General features: G+C 37.9%; 1 protein-coding gene across 1 annotated transcript in view; it reads right to left on the bottom strand.

Annotated features, from left to right (window-relative positions):
• Window positions 1-19,388, bottom strand: part of LOC106087215 (signal peptide peptidase-like 3) — a 38,936-nt gene extending 19,548 nt beyond the window's left edge. The window contains exon 1 of the mRNA XM_013252188.2: window positions 18,596-19,388. The gene's annotated coding sequence lies outside the window, so the exon portion shown is untranslated. The remainder of the gene's footprint in view (window positions 1-18,595) is intronic.
• Between the last annotated feature and the right edge of the window lie 851 nt (window positions 19,389-20,239).

The following is a 20,239-nucleotide window of genomic DNA, read 5'->3' as shown; positions in this document are numbered from 1 at the left end:
CTGTTTATTATTTACAGAGACCTGTTATCTCTTTAGTAGGTCTCTGTTACTACAAACACACATCTCCCTCTCTCTCTCTCTGTCGCTAAGCCTTAACGCCACCAATTGCTATTATAAGTCTCTTTTTTCTTGAAGTAGCTTAGCGTCACCTCAAGCAAATGAAAAGGAAACCAAGCAAAACAATAACGAAATAATAGTTATAATAAAAATAGAAACCCAACTATGAACAACATTGTTATGTAGGTACAAAATACAAAAAAGAAACGAAAATAAATAAAATGATTTTGTGGTCATTAACTTCTATCTATCCCTCACACTTGAAATTTGCTTCTCAGCTTAGTATAATGGGCATATGAGGGTTTTTATGTGTTCCATCTTTTTAATATAGACGAAGTTTCCACTTTTCAAATAAAGATTTCAACTAAAACTTAGACAAAGAACAAAAAAAAAAACAACTAAACAGTTGGGCGTGACTAATGTGGCCAGATAAATAAAAAGAAGCTTAAAATACTCATTAAAAATATATAAAGATGTCTATCGTTCATTAAAAACAAAAATGTGACACAATTTAAATTGAATTTAGATGAAGTACCTATAGAAGATATCCCAATTTGGTATGCATTAAGATGTTGTATTTCTAAACATAATTTATTAGGGGTTTAAAAGGTTATTGCTTTCAAATCCCTATGTTCTCAAATTTTGCTCTAACTGTATTTTTTAATATACCAATCCTGTTTCTATGTTCAACTGAGGTCTGCTCGCTCTTTTGTTAACCCAAAATCAAACTTTTAAAAAGCAATTTGAAAACCGTAATTATCTGACCTTGAAAACTCGTTTGATTAAAGCTAATTCCATCACCCTTAAAAAGAGGCAAGTCATAATGCGTGCCGAAATAAATGCTACAAAAATGACAGCATTAGACAGTCTACATCTTTGGGTTGGCAAAAATACCAAAGAACTTCAAATGGCAATTTTGAAATAAAAATTTGCTTTAGAGGAAAATTCTCTGCCGAGTAACTTTTTCTATTATTAAGAAGTAATTACTCCAACTACTTCCATACGAAAGAGTTGATTAACACAGCTTCTTCTATTAAAGAGTTTATAATTAAACAAGTCATCCATATCAAGAAAAAACATGTAAAATAGTGTTGGTTTAAAAAAAACATAGCGGCCGCCAATGGGGCCGGACAGTTTGTTAGAGCTTAGACTGCAAGAAACGAAACTTAACTTAGGTCCCCGTGAATAGGGATGTAACTATCGTTCCTTTAGATATAATCAGGGATACATGTCACTATGTACACCAGCAAGTTGAGATTCTTGTTAGGTCCTCATACTTAGATTGTAACCTAGATCAGAAGGAGGAGACAATTGAACACACGTTTCAGATGAGACTTACTGCCAAAACCACTAACTTTTTAACTCGATTCATTCGCCAATTCTCAACATAAGCTGTTTATTATCGGACATTATTTAAAAATAGCTGTCACATATCCTGATTTGCCGATTTACTCCTTTTGGCTGAAATTTGGAACGTTGAGTTGAATTAGACCTCCCTTTTATATTTCGGGATTGGAAAAACCTTGTGTTGCAATTTGCCAACTGACAGCTATCGTAAAGCTTGATATTTTTGAGGTTAAACGTTCTCAGAACGTTTTGCCATGCGAGCGCTGTTTGTGTTATTTACAGTAACTTAAAAATTCATCTCGCCCAAAAAATGGAATTAAATCGTAAACATTTTTGTGCGATTATTTTTTACAACTTTCGACGTGGATTAACTCAGCAACAGTGCATCGATGAACTTAATTCAAGGACCAGTGTTTATCGATGGTATGGTGAATTCAACAGAGGTCGTGGTTCACTCCAAGACGATTTTCGTCAAGGTCGTCCAAAATCAGCTGTTGTTCCAAAAACCAATGATGCTGTGCGCCAACTGATACTGCAAGATCATCATGTGACCTATCGTGAGATAAAGACAATCTTAAACATTAGAATATTTGACGTCAAAAGAATTTGTTCGCGCTGGATTCCACACAATTTGTCAATCGGTCAAAAAAAGGTTCATGTCGATTGGTCAAAAGAAATGATCCAATAATACGATCGCGGTGTTTCAAAATACGTCTATGACATCGTAAGAGTTCATGAACCGTGGATTTATGCGTATGAGCAAGAAAGTAAAGAGCAGTCGACTGTGTAGGTGTTTCAAGATGAGTCAAATACGACAAAAGTTGCTCGCGCACGCGGCACTTCTAAGCAAATGATCGCCTGTTTTTTCATAAAAACTGGACATGTCGCAAACGCAGCACTAGAACAACGCAGAACAGTCAATTCTGAGTGGTACACAACCATTTGTTTACCAGTTGTCTTCCACGAAATAAGGAAAACCAACTGCCGAAGACGGATCACTCTTCACCACGACAATGCGAGCTCTTACACATCGGCTCAAATAACTGAATTTTTTAGCACTCGAAACATCGATTTGATGAGTCATCCGCCGTATAGTCCTGACATAGCTCCGAATGACTTCCTTTTTTTCCGGACGCAAAAAATAAAATGAGAGGTTAACGTTTTTCGACAACTGAAAAAGCGTTTGCATGTTCTGGAGATACCTCAATCAGAGTGCCAAAAGTGCTTCGAGAATTGGTTCGAAATTTGGAACAGTGAGTTGTATTAGATCCCTCGGCAGGCGTATTGAGTATAGTCAGATCGCTTAATATTTTGATACAGCTACCATATAGACCCGACTTAAGGTCATAGGCTCTTAAAAGCCTCTTTTAGTATCCGATATTTACAAATAGTGACTAGATTTGAACCCTCGACATCCTTACCCAATCTACACAAATACCCCGAAAAAAGCTGTTTGAGTTCACAAATGTTAACGAAACTTGCATATATTGTATATCCATTATTGCAATGTATATATGTATTGTATATCCATGTGGCCAATGACAGGTTTTCAAAGCAAAAAGTCAATTTTTCAAGTGAAGAGTTTGAAACACTAAAAAACTAACAAACAATTCAATCTGGTAACACTTTACAACTGTATACTGAGCTGTCAAAGGTGACATATTTTCGTATGCATCTGTTTTTGACATTCAATTTCACTGTGTCAAAGATAGTTGAGAAGTTTTCGTACCGCGACTCCAAAAATTTTGACTATTCTGCCTTAGATGAAAGTATTCAAGAAGTCTATTGGAATGGGATATATTATCTTATATCTGTCGATGAGAAATGTAGCTTTCTTCAAGATAACATTTTACGTATGAAGAAATCAGATAATAAGCCTTGGTTTAATTCCACTATTGGGAATTTTATCCATAACAGGGACCTATCCTACGCCAGGTGGAAACATTTTAAAAACCTGAACATCATGAGGAATTCCGCACGGCAAGAAATAATCTTAATGTACTCATTAGTGATGCAAAATTACGATATTATTCATCCAAATATCATTCGGCGTTAGACAAAAAATGCAAGCGAAGGTTTATAAACGATATCAGAATTGGAAAATCGAAGGCAATTTCTAATTACCATGGTGATACAAATTAATTAAATGAAACTTTTGTTAATATTCCGATCCTAGATATAGACCACCGTAGCGCAGAGGTTAACATGTCCGCCTATGACGCTGAACGCCTGGTTTCGAATCCTGGCAAGACCTCCAGTTTCTTAATGGAATGTTCATGGGCAAATTTGCATTTGCATATTCCAAAGTAGAGGAGACAGTACACCTCCTCGAGGTGTTCCTCTGCTGATCCATCTTTTTAGATCCACAGATCCCAAGCCTGCCGTAATGCATATTTTAGTAAGTAAGTTATTGATAAACTTTCTTACGGTAGAGTTGATGCCTAGTCCATATCAGATGAAAGATATATATGGGAACTATATCTAAATCTTAACCGATTTTGATAAATCATTGCACACATATACATAAAAAAGATTTCGTAAAAAATTTTGTAAAGATCGGGCTAAAATTGTGGCTACTACAACTTTAAAAGTCTATATCGGATGAATGATGTATACGGGAGCTATATCTGAACCGCCATAACCAAATGTGTCAGATTTAGCTTAAGGCCCATTACGGAATTTTGAAGGTCTAACTTGCTCTTGTGATTTGTTGCCTCACAACCCTGGCTTTGGCCCCACAGTGTGATGGTGGGAATCCAAAGTTGGGCACTGCCTATAACCTACCAGTTCTGAAATTTTAAACTTCTTTGCCTTTTGCTTTAGACCCGAAGAACCTTCTGATAAATAAGCACGCATTGAATGATTTAACCATGTGTATTGTCATTGTTGTTGTTTGTTTATAAACAATTAAACATTTCTTGTGCGAAAATGAATTGAAGAAACCAATTATGAAGTGTTTGTTGTAACACGGTGGTGGTATCCCCACTAGACCAGTAGTTGGGATGTTGCTTTTAGGTTCGGTTGGTGACGAAAACAATGACGCCAAGCCGTCACTGGATATTGTCTTTTTTCATTTTTTGTTTTTGTTATTTATAGCTCTTTGTTTCCACTTTGGGCTAGCGAATTGTTTCTTCTCTGAATTTTAAACAATAGAAGAGGAGGTTGCCTTTCAGCTCAGCTTGAGTGTGTTAACAACATCACAATTCATCCCATCGTCACCCATACATCCCCCGCCCCATCATTCACATGCGATGATTATTTGTCGTACTACATCTTGGAAACCTACTTCCAATTTCAATAAAGAGACAACAGCTTTGGCGCGAACTTACATGCATATGAATTGTGGTATGAACATACGTAGTTACATTCATATGAGTGTATGTATGTATGTGGTGGTGGTTATGCTTTCCCCAGTTTACATTGTTAAGCTTTCTGGTGCCCTTACACTATTTCCCACATTCCTAAAGCCCAAAGCAACTCCCCACCATTTACCACCCACAATAACACAGAGTTACAGTCTAACGCCGTCAAAAAGTGTTTATAGCTGAGTCAGTTTGCGTGTGTCTGTGTGTGAGGGGGTGTGCAATGAATCGAGTTGTGAGCACAAAATATGTTGTACAATGGTTGACATTTCTATGTTATTGATGTTTACTTTTGCATCATACACACCCACAGCGGCGTAAAGAAGACGAAAAGAGGCCTCCATTTGAAGGGAGTGTGACTTTTTACATTAACTTTTGTTAAAATATAAAAAAAAAGTTTTGTAAAAATGTGCTTTGTCAATCACTTTTCGTTTATACAATTTTTGTGAAAATTTAATTTCTGTTTTTGCGCTACTTTCTTTTGGTTGTTTTAATTTTGTCATCCAGCTAAAACCAATATAGGGTTTGTTTTTGTATCTATTTAGAATTGAAATCAAAATAAAACCCATTTTTTAAGTTCTAGGCAAAATGTGGTTGCATTAATGCATTGGGCAAGCTACAGAGATCGCGATTTCGAAACTAACCAAGCTCCATCATCATTCTGCTTTCCTCCGCCACTCACTAATTAGTGAGATGTGCAATGGTAGAAGCATGCCTTCTTTAGACGAACATTGGATCATATCAGGGCACCTTTCTTCGAGCGCAGTAAGAAAGGTAAACCATCAACCGCCAATATCTCTATCTCAAAAAGAACATCCAGCATCAGCAACCCACACAATGGCAAAATCCTGTTACCCTAATTAGTGAGTGGTGGAGGCATCTAATCTTCCGATGAACGCTTTTTGAGAGGTGGGAAGGTCTCTACACTCTTGTACCCTAAATTAAAAGGTATGATTTTTACACTCATCTAAACACCTTCAGTGAGTCCCATATTTTGCCAATTCGATTACATCTGGCTCCAAATTATAATGTCAGATTCGTACTCGACTTCCAAATAACTGGAATCCAATATTGCACCAGTCGACCTAAATATCCGTTTGAGAGTTATTTTTGGGAATACGACACCCCCAAACCCTTGACCCCGAACTTTGATATGATATTCGTAAACTACATGTAATAAAAAATTATGTAAAAAATCTGTCAAGATTTCATTTTACAAAATAGAAAAAAAATAATATGTTGCTGCATGATTCGAGTGGATATTTTGACTTCTGATTTAGGAACTCTGAAAGATGTTGCCTATACACTTGCAAAGGAGCCATTGGCAAAAGTTGTGGGTTTAGACAGCGCGTCATGCATTGGGTATATACTGCAGTTGTCCGACCTATAATGCTATATGGTGTTGTGGTCTGGTGGACGGCACTTTAAAAGTCCGCCTACTGTTCAATAGTCAACCGGATCGAAATGATGGGTTGTTTGTGCATCACAGCCGCACTGAGGACGACACCATCTGATGCAATGAATTTAATGCTACATCTAATGCCCCGGGACATTGTGGACATTATAGATAAATTGCTGCGATCACTGCAGCGAGACTAAGGGTGTTTTCTCTTTGGTCATGTGGCGGCGACGGACACTGTGTTATCCTTGATACAATGTCCAATGATCCAGATAGTGTGGATTGCACCCAACCTGAGCCGCTTTTTGATAAAACGCACTGTACCACTATTCCTGTTAGAATCGATTGGAACTACGATATCCCTGGTAATAAAAGTTACATAGTTCCCAAAGTTTGAAACCAACCCTATAGAATAATGACGATTGGCAAAAATATCTTCTCAGATAGCCAGGCAGCCGTTAATTACCTGAGGAAAGTTTTTCTGAACACAAAATCCGCCCTCGACTATCGCAGATCTATCAACGAGATTGCTGAACAGTTCAAAATTCACCAGTTCTGCGTGCCGAATCACAGAGGTATCTCAGGGAATTGTAAAGCGGAAGAGCTTGCCAGACTAGGAACTATCTTACACATGCCGGTGAAACTGGAATCTGTGCGTATGCCTCTAGCGACATGTAAGCTAAGTTTTCAGGATCAGACCCGAAGGTTTTCATTTCTTTGATGAGCTGAACGATCAGAAGTTGTTGGGCATTTTAAAGCGATCTGGATGGTTCAACGGTAGGAACTGAAAGGCTTCTTCCTTCTTCTGCTCCTGTGCTAACACAATGGACGAAAACGTTTAAGTGAGTCTGATGGCCGACTTCCATTTAAATCTAACCTAACCTAACCTTTTAGGGCTCATATTAGCGTTCAGAGTGAAAGGCCTCGATATTTGCATTCCTGGGAAATCAAATGAATAGGAAATGTGTAAAAAAACATGTTAGCTGTTCATAACATTAGAGCGGGTTAATATGATTACTAAAGATAAGAATATCGATAAAGCATGGAAAAAGATTCAAGTCATCGGAAACTTTCTCAGGCAGATGACACCACCAGTTCATAAACCTTACCAAGCTGTAGTTTTTTTTTCAGTATTGGCAACGGTAAGTCTTGTTAATATCATGTGGCTTCAGATGCTACAGTTTTGCTTTTTATGTATCCTTTAGCCAGAAATGAGCTTTATCGCTGAATAACATTTCTTTGACTTTGCTTCGAGATTTGTCGCAGAGCAAGATGGTTGCTCGTTTGTTTCCCCATGATGAAATGGCAGAGTATGCTGAATACTTTTCACTTTCAAAGATGAGGTTTGCACACAATTATCAACCACTGCTGCATTTCGAAAAATTAAACTCATAAAAAAATCCACCTTTACATTACAGGGTTGCCGCTTGATATTTCGTTACACCACCACTGTGGTACAGGGTCTTACAATTTTGTGCCTTTGTTTGCAACGCTAAGAAGGAGAGGAGCTAGATCCATTGATAAGTATACCGATCAGCTTAAAATCACTTTCTGATTGGATTTAGCTATGTCCGTCTGTCCGTTTGCACAAGTCACTTTTTTGGTCCAAGAACGAACGCTATTGATTTTGATAAAAAAACGGTTCAGTTTTATATATAGCTCCCACAGGTTCGTAGCCATGACGGGCTCTCGGGTCCGTCGTCTGATTTTGATGAAATTTTGTCTCTATATATTAAACGACGCGTGATTGACTGAAAAAATAAAATCCTGGCTCCCATATATATATCTTTCATCCGATATGCCCTTTTAAAGCTGTAGAAGCCACAATTTTGATGCGATCTTTACAAAATTTGGCATGACCAAATGCCACCGCCGATGTGTTAGTTCCAGCACCCAATAGCTACCACAGTTAAAAAAAATTGAGGCATCTTTACCAATTTCACAGTAACAAGTTTTATTTTGGGGATTTTCGATTTTGAAAAATGTGGGGTGAGGCCCCCGCCCCCTAAATAAAATCCTGGCTTCCATTTATAGATTTCATCCGATATGCCCTTTAAAAGCTATAGAGTCCACAATTTTGATACGATTTTCACAAAATTTGGCATGAAGTCCCAATATGTATGCGAAATTTCATTAAAATCGGGTCAGATTTAGACATAGCCCACATATATATGTATTTCGTCCGGTATGAACTTTTAAGGAATTACAAGCCAAAAATTTCGTCTGATCTCTACAATATTAGGCATGAGATGTTCTATTTGACGTCCCAGAATGTGTGCAAACTTTCATTAAAATCGGATCAGATTTAGATATAGCTTCCATATATAGCCTTTATCTGATAGGGCCTGTAGACATCCACATTTTTTTCCTATCGTAGTAAAATCTATTCGATATTTCAATAGGTATTCAAAATTAAAGTCTGACAAGATTTTGAGATAAGTTCTGTACATTAAAAGTAGTACGTAGAGTCGTTGGTGTAGGATACTATATTGTCGGCTTCTCCCGACTATTGCCTTTCCTTTCTGGTTTTTAAATCCTTTTAGTACTTCGATTGGAAATCAAGCAGAATTTGCAATTCGTTGCTCATTTACTACTTGAACACTTGTGACCCACTTTAATATTCAATTTGGCTTTGAGCGTGTATCTGTCTGTGAACGTTGGAAAATAGTTATGTCAAAACTAAAGCTTAACTAAAGACAAATACTTGACGGATATCGTAAAAGAAACTGGAGCTTCATTTGAATGTACGACAGACTGAGTCAGTGAGTGAGTCGATGTATTTACGTATGCAAGTATGAATGTCTTGCCGGTATTATAGTTTTTGTTTTCTATTTTTTTTTTGTATAACTTTATGCATTGTATATAGAGATTGCAATCTTTTCATAGTTATTTAATCATCCCTTCAAATGAAGGGTAAAATGTGGGATTTGCTGGAACAAAAGCACGTAGCGCATACTAACACGTATATTTGATTAGCTCAGTCAGTCACTGTAAATTAAAGAAACTAGACAAATACATTCAAATTTTGATTCGTTGAAAAGAGATCAGTCACTTTAAAAAGGTGATAAAAACTAAATAAATTATAGAGACTAAACAAATAAATTCGAATTTTGATTCGTTGAAAAGAGATTTTATGCATTAACATTACTGCATTTCCCATAATGCAATCTCTAGTCAGAACTGGTACGTACATATATTGACAGCATACCTCTCCGATATAGATTTCGCAAAATTTTAATTTATTTCGACTCAATTTTCTGTAGAAATCAGAAACTCGAGAAAGGTTATCTACATGCTTTTGTGGTTACAACAAAATTTCGTATGTATGAAAACAATGGGAATAATGAAAAACACGATTTTTAAACCACATTTTTCTAAAAAAAAATGTCATATTTAGATAATAGTAGTAAGAGTGGAAACTTAAAGGTAACACAAAATGGGTTTTAAAGATATTCACATTAGAGTTTTATGTGAACCACGTCTAGTGACTATACTAGTCGGCTTGCGTAAATGGGTAATAAGGGTGCTTCACATGCAAATTTGCCCATGAACATTCCATGGGACCTCCTTTTAATGGCCGAGTCCGAACGGCGGCAAAATGGCTCACAAATATCGCCAGAATTAGGAGGGTATAGACACCGCTGAAAACATTTCTGATGTTCTTGCCAGGATTCGAACTCAAGCGTTTAGCGTCATAGGTGGACATGCTAACCTCTGCACTACAGTGGTTCTTTCTATTTAGGGACATACGGCGCCCATATTTAGTGTGAGTATTAAAGGTCAAAGATGTACTTTTCTTAACAAATGTCACTCAAATCAGTTAAAAATGTAAATCCAAAGGGGTTACGATTTATATGGAGCCCATATCTTTATAGAGATGGTCAAGGACATACTTGACATGGACAAATACGGTTTTACACTCGTAATGACTATGCATGAATATGCCAAAATGCGCAGCGACCTCTCAAAGTAATTTTAACAACGTCTTAAGCCCAAACATCGCAAACAACCTCCGCAAGGGGGTTTAGTTTGTGTTTGTGACGAGGTTGTTTACGATTTTTTGGATTTCAAGATGTTGTTAAAATTACTTTGAGTGGCATTGAGAACCGCTACTTAAGCCAAGGAAGGCTTAACGACCTACATCAATATTAGGTATCTGTGCAAAATTTCAAGCGGCTAGCTTTGCGCGTTCGCCCGCTGTCGTAATTTCGACAGACGGACGGACATGGCTAGTTCGACTCAGAATGTCGAAACGATCAAGAATATACGTACATTATGGGGTCCTAGATCAATATTTCGAGGCTTTACAAACGGAATGACTAGTTTACTATAACCCCATCCTATGGTGGTGGGTATAATAACTTTTTACACATTTTTTGAATTCCAAACTGTATAACTTTTAACTGAATAATCGGATCTGGACACTTTTTGCGGCAAAGTTGTAAATTTTGTCACTAATCCAAATTGTGCATAAAATTGAAATTCGAACCACAAATGCCTTTGTAAAATGCAAAATACAAAGCCAATCTCGGCCAAAATTTCAAAGAGATATCCCCATCCGTTCTCAAATGGGATATTTTTTATTTTTTTTTTTCTATTTTCTAGCAATGTGCAATTTCGGGATTGTGATGTGCAAAATACGAAGCCAATCTCGGTCAAAACTTCAACAAATAAAAATTTAAAGTCGTATATCCCTGCAAGCAGTGGAAATGTTGTATACCTCAAGCGGACTTTTTTGTAGGGATTTTGAGCACTACCCAGCAAAAGAATTTTGAAAATTTGACCACTAATGAAGACTTGGCAGCCCGAATAATTTTTCACTCTGTGTCGTATCGCTTATTTTTGCCAGCTCTACCACATTGGCGCTGCAAAATTTACCCGCCAATTTCTTTTTACGTGATCAACAAGGTTTCATTGTCAGCACCCCAAGTGCTCCCGTCACCTTGACATGAACACCTTGTTTCTACTACTGATCTTTTCGCAAATTGCAGTGGCATGTGAGGAGAATGTGTATGAGTTGAATGGCTTGTCTGCGAGTACCACTGCCTGCGCCGGGAAATTGGCTATTTAATCGGCTTGGGGTATTCGACCGGTATGTATAAAGCGTTAATAATGTCTCGGAATTTCCTCTCATCGTCGAGCACATTTGAAGGGGGTTTCAGCTCACTGAAGCTGTGATTGGTGTACTCTCTGAAGCCTACCCAATCGGTTTGTCTTAATGTTAAACGTCCGACGTTCATAGGTTATAAAATCGGGTTTTCGGTCGATTATGATTTTTAAGAGGACTGATGGGTGGTGGGTGGACTGATGCCAAAAAAAATTACGGCTTTCCAGAATACGTTGTTGTTGGAGCCACATTTTCATGTGGTGGTGGCGATCCTCGTCACGATACTGCATGTGAGCAAGCTCCGGTCCAAAGGAACGATCGCCGCGGCAACAAGATGCCCATTGGTTATTTAAAGGCGCCAATAACTCGCCTTGTCATATCGAGCATCATAGGCACTCAGTAATTGTGCAAGAGCCGGTGCCGCCTGGCCTCTCACTGAGACTCTCCGCTCGATACCGCTGAATGTCCGCGACTGCCGTTGCAGCTACTCCGTAAGGATCATTATATGGTAGCTGCAGACTAGCTTCTCGTGACAGCAATGAATACCACAGAGATTGGACCTCATTTTTTCAGCCTGTGTGGTGCTCACAGCTATCCCATGCCGGGGGCAACATACGTCACTCAGGAAATCAAGAAACGCAATGCAAATGTCTGGCGACCTGCTGCATCTACTCGTATTGCTAGTGGGGGCGTCCTCATTCACGGTGAAAAACATGGAGCCTTCAATCTGCCCTACCAAAGCTATACCCCGCAGGTCGTTACCTAGGGCAGAATGCCATGAAACATGATGCACATTAAAGTATCCTAGAACATTCAAGTCTTCATATCGCCAGACAGTGGGTCACTAATGTCGGGCTTGTAAACTTGTGTGGCATGTACCCGTTGTATTACTCAATCTCGGCTACACCGGACCTGACTGCTATCCCTGTACATTCCATGTAGAGGTCTCTCTAGCGCCAGGCGGGGAATGGTGTATCACGAAGGCCCAACCTCCATTTCCATTCCGTATGCGAACCTTGCGTATCACATTGTAACCATAACATCTCTTCAAGTTGCAGTTTTAGCGTCGAAGGCGGACATGATAACCTCTCAGCTACGATGACCACAAATTAAAGCCCATATATCAGTGGTGGTGGGTATTCTAAGTACAGGCAAATCAAAATAATGCCTCTTAAAAGCGCAGAATAAATCCACTAGATTAGAATTAATTAGACTTTAAAAATATCTACAATGCACCTAATAATGTTGGGTTCAAAAAATCAGTTCGGGCAAATATAAATGTGTTTTTAATTTTTATTTTTGTTTAACTAACCGCAGTATAGTTCTGTTGAAACTTGGCAAATTTTTAACAAAAAATGAATCAAAAATTATTTTTAAATAATTTTTTTTGTGGCTTACCATAGTAGAAAATAGCCAAATCGGAGATTAGAACACATTTGTAATAGAAATAAAAAAAAAAACATTTTATTTTAAATTTGGTATTTTGTCTGTTTATATGTTGAACTTTTATGCAAAATTTTTTATACCCACCATCGTAGCTCAGAGGCTAGCATGACCACCTTTGACGTTAAAAGCCTGTGTTCAAATTTATTTATTCAATTGCAGTTGTCAATTCCGACAAGAATATCAGAAAAAATGTCTGCGGTGGTTATCCCCACCTAGTGCTGGTGACACTTGTGATTTAATAAGCCATGTAAACTTCTCTACTAAGTGGTGTCGCTCTATTCGGAGATCTTTATGATTGAGCTTAAATTTGCATCGGACAGCACTCTTTGGTATGAGAGAAGTATGTTCACTGTTCCTTAATGGAATTTTCATGGGCAATTTATGAAGATACTTTTGCGTTGTGAGTTTGCCAAAATTGTAATTAATAGATTGGATTAAGCATCAACTTCTTATTTTTAGGAATTATTTAGGAATATTGCCCGAGGCCATTGGTTATGTCCTGATAGCTTTAACATTATTTCAATGTGCTTTTTTTTTTCATTATTTATTAACTTTAAAGTGGAATTAAAAATTATTTTCAACCATGTTACGATTACAAGTACCCATCAACTATAAAAATAAGCTTGAGTAGTAAATGTTAATATTTAATTGCATAGCTCAATTGGGTACAGCTCATTTTAGAATTACGAAACACTTCAAACGCCATCGATCAATGAAAAGAACACATATCTACTAAATCAACAAGCGGTTTGGTATCCGGAATGAATAAAGTGTGTTGAAAGTGTGTTGTATTGAAGACATGGTGTTTGTTTTTAGAGAAAAAAAAGGTTTTGGAGCCAGCGTTTACCATCAGATGTGGTATGATCTCATGAACCCGACACTAAAGTTATGACAGCGGCAAAAAGTACATTTTCAAAATGAAATTTTTGTAAATGTTCTACTTGAAGTTGTAGAGCATCTTGGGTTGTAAAAAGCACAAGTGTTTATAAAACTTGGCAACCCTGATTATAACAAAACAGCTGTTAATGTTTACAAAACTCAAACTAACGGCAAGCAGCAAACAGAGTAAAAAATTTCAAGTATGTACTTATTTCATGTTGTTGTATAAGTGTGTTGTACACTGAGGCGGCAGCCCTTCCGATGAAGGATTCCATCGGGTCAATCCGGTACGTACAACCGGCTGCCATGGGATTAACCTATTTCGTTGCTTATACATATATTCTTTTAAGGTATTTGCATATCAAAAACCCTTAAATATGGATTCTAATAGTAGAGGTGAATACTTTAAAATGTTTGTTTTAATAGTTGTGTTTGGGGTTTGAACAGTGCTGTTTGTTTGTAAAAATTTCCATACCTTCAATACCCTTTTTACTTGAAGAAGAACTAGGTTGTTAACAAGTGTTATTGAAAAATTTTACTGGTTAGTCCTTTTGTTATCTATGTGCGTTCAAGATCATTTGGCATTTAATGTTAAAGATTAGGAATTAACAGGTTTTCCACTTCTAATGCTGACGACTTTTGCGAGGGTATTCAAAGCCATTTGAAGAAATGGTATGGCAGCTATGTAAAAACTTCTCCCCAAAAGAGCTATAAAAATGAGGCCCTTATCATTGAGCTTAAACTCGAATCGGACAGCACTTATTGATATGTGGAAAGTTTGCCCTGCTCCTAAATAGGATGTTCATGGGCGAATTTGCATTTTTGTAAAGACCACACAGAGTGGAGACGGAAGACTGGTCTTCTTGATACACCATTCCGTGAAGTATAGACCAAACTCGCCTGCGCTTTGCGCTAGTGACCCCACATAGAATATATGGGGCTGGCAGCCAGGTCTGACAATGTCGACATAGTGCTAAACAAAGTGTATATATCACGCCGGTTAGCAGTTGTCACCATGATTATAGACCCAGCATCAGAAGTAAAAATAAAAAGTATTTTATTGTCTGGCCATAATCGCTTCGTATAAAGGGACTTTTATGCGCATCATTCTTTATGGGATTCTTCGCTAGCTCCAAGTTTTGCGCAGTAAATGAGGACGCCCCTACCAGAATTACGGGTAATTGCAGCAGCTAGCCAGACATCTCCGTTGTATCATCTGGTCTAATAAATGACTTCCTCTGGCGAGTCTTCATTTCATTGGGATCGGACCACATTCCCATAATTCTCATCATTTGAACGACCATCCCATTTTATAACCTTAGATCAAAACCGATTGGGACGGCTTCAGATAGCACAGCAATTGCCACTTCATTGAGCTGCCTCCTACCTCAGGTGTATGCATTGCTGAGCAGAAATTCCGAGATATCATTAACGCAGTATACCCAACTTCCTGATGCAGGCAGTGGTACTCACATACGAGCGTGATGGGGAGTGCAGCTCCAATCCTAATAACCCCAGAAGCAGGCAACTGAATCTGTAAATCAATAGAGTGAGAACATAAGCGGAATTTATGGATAGCACACTTGAAGCAATGGAGGCCACCGGGGCGAAGATGTTAGCATATCCGCCTATGGCGCTGAATGCCTGGGTTCGAATCCTGGAGAGAACATCAGAAAAAATGTTCAACGGTGGTTATCCCCTCCTAATGCTGGCTACATTTTTGAGGTACTATATAACGATTTTTGTGGTACTATAAAAGAAGTCCCTTATCATTGCGCTTAAACTGGAATCGGACAGCAATCATAGGCATATGATAAGTTTGCCCCTGTTCCTTAATGGAAATATACAAAATTTTGTAATTTTCACTCGAAGCTATGTAACAAGGCGCCTGCATTCGCAAGCTTTGGTCCACTGTCAAGCCGTTTGCGAAACTCTGCATTAGGAATGACAAACCCTCAGTCACTTTTGCCGACGTAACAGTTACTGATCCGAAGAGATGCGATCGGTTAACCATTGATTTATTGAGCATACCGGGAATAACAAGTAAAGAGCAGGACCATTCGTCTTATTCGTTATCACCGAGCCGATGACCAACTATTACAATTTGACGTGGACGAATTTACAGATGGCATCTACAACACCAAAATTGCCAAGACGCTGGGCACAGACGAAATCTCTACATTGATGCTGAAGACTTGGTGGTTAACCGTTGATTTATTCAGCATACCGAGTGTGGCAAGCAAAGAGGAGAGCCATTCGTCATATTCGTTGTCTCCGAGCCGATAATCAACCATCACAATTTGTCATGGACGAAGTTAAAAATTGCATCCGCAGAACCAAAATTTTCAAGATGCTGGATACAGACGAAATATCTACACTGAAATATCTACAGGAACTTGGAGGTTCCTCGGCACGGGATAACAATGAGCGCCACACAGGCTGGAACTTCGATTTCCAATCTGTGTGATGTTATTCGTTATCACGAGAAGCTTAGCTGGGAGCTACAGTGTGCGTCAACAAGTTGTGGATAGCGGAATGTTCCATATGGAGTAGCTGCAATGCAGTGGCAGACAATCAGCGGCATATCGAGTGGAGAGTCTCAGTGAAAAATCAGTCCTCTTGCTTTAATACTGAGTGTCTATCATGCTCGAAATGACAAGGCGTGTTATTCGCGCCTTTAAATAACGAATGGCCATCATGTCTCGCAGCAATTGGTCGTATAGACAGGGACGAGCTAGCGCAGGATCGCCACCTCCACTTACAAATGTTGCTACAACAGCAACAACTATGCAACCTCTTGCATGTACCTGTCGAGTTGAGTACATGACTCCGGGCACTCTCATAGTTGCTGATGTCCAGAAAACGAGCAGACTGATTCCGCTATTGAAACCTGAAAAGAACCGGAGTAAAGAAGAGTCGTACAGAGTGATCTCTCGCCCCAGTAGCCAAGGCGATTAAGGGACTCTTCTTCTCGAGCCTAGTTGGAGAATTTCCATTTGCTGAGTTATCGGATTGCGTAGATCATATAGCACGACGATTCGATAGAATGCTATTCGTGGCTCTGAACCTCTCGAAGACTTTTGATACGATCAGCCACTCTACAGTTTTTGGGGATATCGCTAATATGTCCAAAACAATTCAGCCGGTCCTAAACGCTCAGTAAGATATTATCTTAGTGGTTGTCATTTGTTTATGCCATATAAACCGATCTGGTGTCTTGACTTCTTCAGTTTTAAGAGGCCGCAATTCTTATCCGATTTGGCTGTAATTTTGCATGAGGTGTTTTGGTATTACTTCCAATAACTGCGCTAAGCATGGTCTAAATCGGTTCATAACCTGATAAAGCTGCCATATAAACCGAATTTGGATCATGATTTCTTGAGCCGCTGGAGGGCGCAATTCTCATCCGATTTGGCTGAAATTGTTATAATTCCCAACAACTGCGCCTAGTGTGACGCAAATCGGAAAAAACTGGTATAGCTGCCATATAAACGGAACTGGGATATTGATTTTTGAGCCTCTAGAGAGCGCAATACTCATCTGATTTGGCACAAATTTTGTACAACGGCTTCTCTCAGCTTGATACAGCTCCCATATAAGCCGACAGCTCTATTTTGGTGTATTTCCCGTCAATGGGTTAAAGAAGTTGAAAAAAATGCATGATTGTAAAATGCATTCCCGGTAAAGCTGATTTATGTACTCTAAACCAAAATTGCCGTAATTTTCGCCGTTATAACATTCTCTTCACAATAAGTTCAATTTTAATTGAGGATTTAGTGAATTTTCGCCAAAGAGCTAATGAAAGCTCAAGTTATCAACTACTGATAAGACCCAACACAAATATCAAGCACTCACTGTAGGGTAGGGTAGGTCAAGGGTTAATGAAACAATGAAAGAACGAACGATCAACCAATCACCATGATGTAAACGAAGACAAAAAAGAAGCGAGACATACCCCACAGATAACAACAACAATTCTTCCCACATACCATAAAATGCCTGCATTTACTCTTTTATATGTATGTATGTATGTAGCTCATCGCCACACACAACTAAACAAAGTGGGGCGTACAAAGTGGAGGACTGTAAGGCCTCACCAACCAGCAAATGCGATCAAAAGGATGACAAAACGTATATATAATAGGACCCAACACAAATATCAAGCACTCACTGTAGGGTAGGGTAGGTCAAGGGTTAATGAAACAATGAAAGAACGAACGATCAACCAATCACCATGATGTAAACGAAGACAAAAAAGAAGCGAGACATACCCCACAGATAACAACAACAATTCTTCCCACATACCATAAAATGCCTGCATTTACTCTTTTATATGTATGTATGTATGTAGCTCATCGCCACACACAACTAAACAAAGTGGGGCGTACAAAGTGGAGGACTGTAAGGCCTCACCAACCAACAAATGCGATCAAAAGGATGACAAAACGTAACATTTTTTTTTGCTTTATTTTTCTAATGTGTGATATAATTTAGTTTTAAGCTCTAAAAACTTGCAAACTAGTTTAATAATGATGGAAAAAGTTGTCTAAGCCGAAGAGAAGATATGAAAAATATGAGAAACTACACAATTCCATTTACTCTGGAGTGGCAAATGGAAAAAGCAAAAGTTGTTCACCTGCATGGAAGCTAGACGAATGAATGAAATGGTGGCCTGCCTAAATGGCAAACAAAAAAAAAAACTATGGTCAAATAAAAACTACCATAGATAATAACTATGCACGGATATTCGTCGTTCATACACATAAACTTGTTTGTTGCAAGTCCTCCCGTTCCCTTCACGTTAGCTATGCCCCCATCTACCATTAACATTGCCACTCATTAGAGAGTATCGCTCGCTGCTATGTATGAGGCACTTACGCACAGCATAAATTTTACAAGGAAATGGGGAAATGGTTAAACTTTCTTCATTAAATAATAATTGTATTGTAATTTTGTTCGTTATCAACGACTTTGTCGTGGGTCGTTTGTTTGTTTTACCTTATTTCTTATTAGCTGATGTTGAAATTTGGCCAAGCCAGCAGGCAGACAGGCTGTTGCTGGTGCCAAGTATTGCCGTTGTTTTTACTGGAAATGTGTTGCTCTTGTTTTACTTTCCGCTACTCTTGCATTAAACACTTTTAAACCCTAATAAACTATACAACAAAATAAACTTTAATTTCTTTTTCACTAACTATTCATCGAGTATTGTTATTTTGCTTAATTTCTTTTAATGTTTTCTCACTCTCCCTCTCTCTCTTTCTCTCCGCTCTCTATGTCACACACTCACAAACTTTTGATGGTGGGTTCTCTGTTGTCTATACATTTTCAATATAAAAGCAAAACACAATAAAAGCTGGCGGCTTTGAAAAAAGATGGCCAAATAAGCTTTCAATATAAATAGTAATTTGTTTTTGGGATAGAGTTTTCTAACCAAAATCTTTAAGAATCGTTTACATATATCGCCAATATAGCTCGTTAGTTATATATTTATTTTATTTATTTAAACGTATATCGTCACCGGCGGCGCTAGCATATTTGATTGTGATTTTATTTTTTGGCCTCTTACTGTTTCTATTTTTTTCTCTCTATCCCCCATTCGCCTTTTACTTTGAAAATTTTTTCTTTGCTTGTAATTATCCACCAATTATTCCAACACTTGGAACGATATTATTTGTGTTATTTTCACTTTCTGCAATAAAGCATTCACTCATTTTGTAATAATTCACATTTTCAGTTAGTTTGGGAAATAATATTAATAATAATAATAATTTTTCTCTAGAGGACGACAATCTTCTACATTTCTTATCCGATGTTGTTGTTTTTAGAGCTGGCAAAATATCGATTGCACAGTCGATATAATATACTTGCTATTATCGATTAATATTTTTCTTTGTCGATTTATCGACAAAGTTCCCCCATTTGATGTAATTGGGGTATGTGCCAATTGATAACAAAGTTGAAGATGCTATCACATGATATGTATTTTCATAGATAGCAACTCTGGAAGTCATGATGCACTTATAAGGTGAGATCAAGCGATCAGCTGAGTATAATTTTTTTATTTTTGTTATGATTTTGCAGTAAACTTAAATGTAAAAAGCTTGAAGACCCAGCTGTTTTTTTTCCAAAATCCTTAAACGATGTTCTATTTTATCCGATATTCCACATATAGGCATCAAAACAGTGCTCTTATGATGAAAATACAAATATAAAACACATTTGAAGAAGATTAGTTGTAAAACAAAATTTTGACATTCCAATTTACGGCATTTGCCACTCAAGGTAGTTTCGTTGTGGGTATTTTTTTTTTGTTGTTGTGCTAATGACGCTACCTCTTAATTATAACATGTATGGAAGTTGCACACATCGTGTAAAGCTGACTATTCTGTTCAGCTTTTCAAGCGGAATGCTGTCAAACCCCATATAAAAAAAAAACGTTGGCTGAAAATAGGCGGAAAAGTAGTACTCTGTTTATAGTAAGGAAAATGACAAAAAACTATTATCGTGGCAAGACTTGAAACTATTGCAGGCAGCATTTTTGCTTGTTTTATTGGTTTTAGTGGTCCGTTTTTCTTTATTTATTTTAAAAAATTATATATAAAATAGAGAAAACAGTAAGTGCAGATAAAGAAACGTGTTTTG

The sequence above is a fragment of the Stomoxys calcitrans genome, chromosome 2 (genome assembly GCF_963082655.1).
Source record: "Stomoxys calcitrans chromosome 2, idStoCalc2.1, whole genome shotgun sequence".
NCBI lineage: Eukaryota > Metazoa > Arthropoda > Insecta > Diptera > Muscidae > Stomoxys > Stomoxys calcitrans.
This window is presented reverse-complemented; position numbering and strand designations above follow the sequence as displayed.